General features: G+C 45.8%; 1 protein-coding gene across 1 annotated transcript in view; it reads left to right on the top strand.

Moving 5' to 3' along the window:
• The first annotated feature begins 2,040 nt into the window (after nucleotides 1-2,040).
• PRRC1 (proline rich coiled-coil 1) overlaps nucleotides 2,041-7,016 on the top strand; it is a 46,379-nt gene continuing 41,403 nt past the window's right edge. The window contains exon 1 of the mRNA NM_001206000.1: nucleotides 2,041-2,161. The gene's annotated coding sequence lies outside the window, so the exon portion shown is untranslated. The remainder of the gene's footprint in view (nucleotides 2,162-7,016) is intronic.

Raw genomic sequence — 7,016 nt, 5'->3', positions numbered from 1 at the left:
ATAAATTTCTGTTGCTTTTAGCCAACCAGTCATGGTAATTTGCTTTGGAGGTCTTAGAACACTAATACAGTCACATCCAATCCATCAGGAAATCATGACAGCTTAACCTTCAAAAGGTGTCCACACCATGTACTCCCTCCCCTGCCTGCCCCATTAGCTATACTAAGGCATGTGTGTGTGCTCAGTCATGTCTGACGCTTTGAGACCCCACAGACTGTAGGCTGCCAGGTTACTCGGTACTCTAAGGCAGCATCACTTCATTGTGATCATTCTGCTTTTGTCTTTGCACCACCACCTCCTTCACAATTCTCAAACAGCAAACAGAATATGACTTAAAATGGAAGTCAAATCTTATCTGTCCTCTGCTCAAAACCTTCCACTTGCTTCTCATTTCTCTCCAGATATAACCCAAAGGCCTTAAGATGGCCTCCAAGGCTGGCTACCATCTGGCCCTGCTATCTCTCTGACCTCATTTCTAACCACCGTCTTAGTCCCAATTTCCTTCTTGTTCTACAGACATGCCAGGCACCCTCCCTCAAAGCCTTTGGGTGTTCTTCCCTCTGTTCAAAGAATCACAGAGCTGCTTCCCTGTGATCTCAACTAAAATCCTACCTACTCAGAGACACCTTACACTTCTGGCCCATCCAAGGTGGCCTCCCCCAGTTATTATGAAGATCACATTACCCCATTGACTTTCCTCAAAGTGCCCATCACAAACAGTACTCACTTTATTTTTCTGCTCATAGCCTGCCTCTCCCTTGAGAAGATCTGCCTCTCCCTCAGTGTAAGGATCTTGTCTGTCTTGTTCATTGCTACTTTCTAGTACTGATGCTCAGGACATTGCAGACACTAATAAATATTTGTTGATTGAATGGAGAAACCAACAGTTCTTACAGTTATTAAGGGTGTTGACCAAAAAGGATGGGAGATGGTAACTCTTTTCAGCACCACCCCAAACAGCACTCTATGGAGAGTAACCCAGACAGCCACCTACACACATTCTCCGGGGACAAGATAAGAGTCACCACCTCAGGGACCAATCCATTGAAGCTGCAAATCATTTTGTCTGAAGTTAGGGCACAGTTAAACAGTATTAACTCTTTAGTGAGGTATTTTAAAATGCTTTTAGCTGTCAAGTCTGAGAAATATATTAATGCTAATTCTATAGATGAGTTCCTGAAATAATTTGAAAATAAGGTAAACAACAGTTGTTTATGTATTTAACACTCAGCAGCTTAAAAAGTGCTTTTGTGTGTCTTATTTTGATTCTCTTACCTGCTTGATTAGAGATGGCAAGTATTCTTATCTTACAGATAGAAATAGGGAGACTCAAAGAGAATGAGCGATCTGTATAAGGTAACATGACTGCACAAGCAACACTAGGGCAGTCGGGACTCAAACCAGGATTTCTGATCGCAAATTCTTTATATTCCACCATTGTACTGTATTGATTGATTGATTTAGGGTACATTATTGAGCACCGACCTTCAGAACCTGTTTTAAGTGCAGCACATAAGGTTAAGAAAGTGGATAATTTTCGATTTTCCATAAAAAATATGTGTAATACATGAACTTGGGGAAAATCAGTATAGTATCTGCCACCCTGCTCTCTCTCTTTCCGGAAGCAACCGCTCTTATCTAGAAATCTTTGAAAATACAAAGGATAAGTCTGTTTTGGGAGCGAAGTTGCCTGGAGGCGGCATGCCCTTGGGTTGGGGGGAGGTAATCGCCTTCCCTGGGGGCGGCCATGGAGTAAGTGAGTAAGTAAGAGTAAGTGAGCTACACCCAATAACAAGGGTTCCATTCTCGCATGCTGAGGTTGAGTAGTGGAAAGGAGGGCAGTCGTGTTTCTGGAGTGGGCAGCGCCCGCCCTGGTTGCACGATCTTTGGACCCAGGTGCTCCAGCAGGTTTAACTGGCGGCGGCATCTGGGCAGGGCTCTGGGGGCGGGGCGTGGGGCGGGACTCAGCACGGGGCGGGGCGGCGCGCCGGGGACGTGGCAGCCTCAGGGACAGGCGCCTCCGGTGGCCATCTTGGAGGCGGGCGCGCGCGCTGCAGGGTCTTACCTGCGTCTTGCTCGTCTTCTCACAGCAGTAGTCTTACACCCAGCCTGTCTAGCCTCCACTTTTCATTGCCACGCAGACACTATCTCGAGCCTGCAGGTAAGCGTTACTCCGGCAGCAATGCGGGTGCATGTGGGCGGCGGGATGGGGCTCAGGCGCCCAAACCAGCGCCCAAGGGCGCCTTGCCTGCGAGGTGGGCGGGCCGGCGGGGCCGGGAGGCGAGGGTCGCTCAGAGCTCCTCACTGGTACAGTCCAGGCTCCCGCTGTTGGAGTGTCCAGAGTTCAGCCCAGGTACCGGTAGGCTTCATGAAGCAAGCATTCCCGCTGTGGATTTTGCGGAGAGTGCGGCCCGGGGGTCTTGGCCGGTTCTAGGGTCCACTCCCCGGACCCACACCGGCGCCCCCTGGCTATTTGGCTCCACCTTCCACCGCGCTGGCCAAAGGGGAGAGACCGGAGGCAGGCGACCTTGGCCCGGCCCAGCCCGCCTGGAGACGTGGCAGAGCTTGGGGGGAGGCCGCTCCCTCCTAGGAGACTCCCGGGTCAACAAATGGGGGTGGGCACTAAAAAGTCGCTTCTTTAACAGTGGGTTCCCCCATAGATGCCTAGCGCCGCGCAGGAGGGCTTTTGCACTCTGCTGTCTCTTTGTTCATTTCTGGGGCCTGCTTCGAGCAAATTTGAGGGATAGCATGTGTCCTGGATTGGCAGAATTTGTCCAGTTTAAGAGTGTCGTTGGAAGTAGTTCTTAAGAGACAACATGTATCTTTCTTCGAACATGACACATTTTGACATTCCAGTCTTTTTCCTTTACAGCCGCTATTTGGTCAGTGAACATTTATAGAAGTTATTTTTGGGATCAGAACTGGGAATGCAGAGACAAAACTCAGACCTTCCTGCAGAAGTGCTCACTAAAGGGTAGTAGAGAGCATCTTTTGAACCGGTAGCACATCAACAGTAGTAATCGTTTTTAATAAGATTTTATGTTTATCAGAGGTTCATTAGTCCATCTCTTGCATCTTTATAAGTAGCCACCTTTAAGAGAAAATCCAGGGCACAAGAAAATTGGAAGAGCAGAGTGCATCCAGAAACGGACCCAGTTTTCCAACCCATTTCCATCACTTTTTCTTTAATGCTGATACATTAATATACTTTTTGTGTTGAGACTAAGCATTAGAACCTCACCCAACTCTGACATTTCCCTGTTACTTTTATCACAGTAACTTTTCTCTTGTAGATGGTATTATATTCCCTGGTGGCTCCATGGTTAAGAATCCTCATACAGTGCAGAAGACTTGGGTTTGATCCCTGGGTGGGCAAGATCCCCTGGAGGAGGAAATGGCTAGCCTGCAGAATTCCATGGACAGAGGAGCCTGGTAGGCTACAGTCCAAGGGTCACAAAGAGTCAGACACGATTGAGTACACTGTTTATGAATCCAAGATTTACCCAATATTGTTGTTAAGCTAGTTCTCAAACAGTCTAGCTTTTAAAGACAGAAAGAAATTGACCAATATTCCATTTTATGGGTTGTATTCATTGTACAAGTTCGTTTGCAAAATGCATTCAGTAATGTTTATCTTTAAATTTGACTCCCACAAATCACTTTGAGGATTGGTAGCATTTGTAGTAGGAAGATGAATAACCAGTGGAAAAATGAGATGAAAAGAGATAGCTTTGTTAGGGAGTGATAAAGTCCCCAGAAGATGGTTCTGTCCCATATTATCTACCTTTGATCTGTTGTTAAGTCACTGAGTCATGTCTAATTCTTTTCAACCCCATGGACTGCAGCATGCCAGGCTTCCCTGTCCTTCACTGTCTCCCAGAGCTTGCTCAAACCTATGTCCATTGAATCAGTAATGCCATCCATCCATCTCATCCTCTGTGCTCACCCCTTTCTCCTCCTGCCTTCAATCTTTCCTAGCCTCAGGGTCTTTTCCAGTGAGCCATCTGTTTGCATCAGGTGGCCAAAGTATTGGAGCTTTAGCTTCAGCATCAGTCTTTCCAATGGATATTCAGGGTTGACTTCCTTTAGGATTGACTGTTTGGATCTCCTTGCTGTCCAAGGGACTCTCAAGAGTCTTCTCTGGTACCATGATTCAAAAGCATCAATTCCTCAGCATTCAGCCTTCTTTATGGTCCATCTCTCACATCTGTACATGACTACTGGAAAAATCATAGCTTTGACTATCGGACTTTTGTTGGCAAAGTGATGTCTTTGTTTTTTAATACACTGTCTAGGTTTATCATAGCTTTTCTTCCAAGGAGCAAATGTCTTTTAATTTCATGGCTGCAGTCACTGTTCCACAGTGATTTTGGAGTTGAAGAAAATAAAATTTGCCACTGTTTTCACTTTTCCCCCATCTATTTGCCATGAAGTGATGGGACCAGATGCTATGATCTTAGTTTTTTGAATGTTGAGTTTTAAGCCAGCGTTTTCACTCTCCTCTTTCACCCTCATCGAGAGTCTCTTTAGTTCCTTTTCACTTTCTGCCCTTAGGGTAGAAGGGCATCTATACATCTGAGGTTGTTGATATTTTGATATTTCTCTCAGCAATCTCAGTTCCAAATTCTGCTTCATCCAGCCCGGGCCTTTCACATGATGTACTCTGCTTATAAGTTTAATAAACAGGGTGACAATATACAGCCTTGACGTACTCCTTTCCCAATTTTGAACCAGTCCATTGTTCCATATCCTCTTTTAACTGTTGCTTCTTGACCTACATACAGATTTTTAAGGAGGCAGGTAAGGTGGTCTGGTATTTCTGTCTCTTTAAGAATTTTCCAGTTTACTGTCATCCACACAGTCAAAGGCTTTAACATAGTCAATGAAGCAGAAGTAGATGTTGTTGAATGAAAGGATTTTGCCTGTTGGGATCTCTGCTTCCTACTTCCTGCCCATAGATCTTTCATCTACACTCAACAGCAAAACTTTTAAAAGTGTTGTACGTATTTGCTTTACTTCCTACCTCAGTCCAGTTGAAACTGGTTGCTATCTTCACTCCATTTTGGAAACAGCTCTCACTAAGTTTTAACTCCAGTTTGGGAAATCTGTTCACTTTTTCATATATCATCCTATTTGGCTTCTCTGCAGCATTTGATCGGAGAAGGCGATGGCACCCCACTCCAGTACTCTTGCCTGGAAAATCCCATGGATGGAGGAGCCTGGTAGGCTGCAGTCCATGGGGTTGCGAAGAGTCAGACACGACTGAGCGATTTCACTTTTACTTTTCACTTTCCTGCATTGGAGAAGGACATGGCAACCCACTCCAGTGTTCTTGCCTGGAGAATCCCAGGGACGGGAGAGCCTGGTGGGCTGCCGTCTGTGGGGTCACACAGAGTTGGACACGACTGAAGCGACTTAGCAGCAGCAGCAGCATTTGATACCGTTGCCTTGAAACACTCTTCTCTGGTTTTTGGACACCGCTGCCTTCTGGTGTTTTTCCTGTTTTTGTGGTCTCTGCAGGTGTTTTTTTCCCCTCCTTGGCTATTCTTTAAGGATTCGTTGAGCCGTCTTCTTTTTTCACTTAGTCTTCTCAGATTATCTCTTTTCAGCACATGACTTTAGAGATTATCAGTGAACTGACGAAGCCCACATTTATGTGGTTTCTAAGCTGCAAAACAAGTCAGCTGTACTTGGTTGTTTCAAGGAGTTTGCACTTGGCATGTCCAATATTAAATACTCTGTAATCCCTTCTTTCCCAAAACATCAGACGCGCACTTTGACGTCCTCCAGTGTTCCGTATCTTATTGAATGGCACCACCATCTGTCCAGGTGTGCACGTCATGCCTCTCCCTTTTCTGGACCCCATATCCGGTCTATTGCTGGGTCTTACCACTTAAACATCTCCTGAGTCTATCCACTCTTCTCCATCTCCACTGTCATAACTTTAGGCTAAACCAAAGTTTTTCAGCCTTGGCATTATTGGTGTTTGGGGCCAGATAATTCTTGTGGGGACTGTCCTGTGCATTGTAAAATTTTTAGCTGTATCCCCAGCTTTTACCTACTGGATGCCCCTAATACTCTCTAATTGTTTTTTTTTTTTTTTTTTTAATATTTATTTGGCTACACTGGGTCTTAGCTGTGGCATGCGAGATCGTTCTTTTCAGTGAATGGGTTTCTCTGGTTGCAACGTGCGGGCTCAGCAGTTGGAGCGTGCACGCTTAGTTGCCCTGCCGCATGTGGTGATCTTAGTTCTCCAACCAGTGTTCGAACCCACGACCCCTGCACTGGAAGGCAAATTCTTAACCATTGAACCACAAAAATGTCTTCAGTTCAGTCGCTCAGACGTGTCCGACTCTTGGCGACCCCATGAATTGTAGCACGCCAGGCCTCCCTGTTCATCACCACCTCCCTGAGTTCACTCAAACTCAGTCCATCGAATCGGTGATGGCATCTAGCCACCTCATCCTCTGTCGTCCCTTTCTCCTCCTGCCCCCAATCCCTCCCAGGATCAGAGTCTTTTCCAATGAGTCAACTCTTTGCATGAGGTGGCCAAAGTACTGGAGTTTCAGCTTTACCATCATTCCTTCCAAAGAACACCCAGGACTGATCTCCTTTAGAATGGACTGGTTGGATCTCCTTGCAGTCCAAGGGACTCTTCAAGAGTCTTCTCCAACACCACAGTTCAAAAGCATCAATTCTTCAGCGCTCAGCTTTCTTCAGTCCAACTCTCACATCCATACATGACTACTGGAAAAACCATAGCCTTGACTAGACGGACCTTTGTTGGCAAAGTAATGTCTCTGGTTTTTTAATATGCTATCTAGGTTGGTCATAACTTTCCTTCCAAGGAGTAAGCGTCTTTTAATTTCATGACTGCAGTCATGAAATTACTGCAGTCATCCGCAGTGATTTTGGAGCCCCCCAAAATAAAGTCTGACACTGTTTCCACTGTTTCCCCATTTATTTCCCATGAAGTGATGGGACCAGATGCCATGATCTTCGTTTTCTGAATGTTG

This window comes from Bos taurus, chromosome 7 (genome assembly GCF_002263795.3).
Source record: "Bos taurus isolate L1 Dominette 01449 registration number 42190680 breed Hereford chromosome 7, ARS-UCD2.0, whole genome shotgun sequence".
NCBI classification, from domain to species: domain Eukaryota; kingdom Metazoa; phylum Chordata; class Mammalia; order Artiodactyla; family Bovidae; genus Bos; species Bos taurus.
The sequence above is the reverse complement of the archived record's forward strand: the minus strand, read 5'-3'. Positions and strand labels throughout refer to the sequence as shown.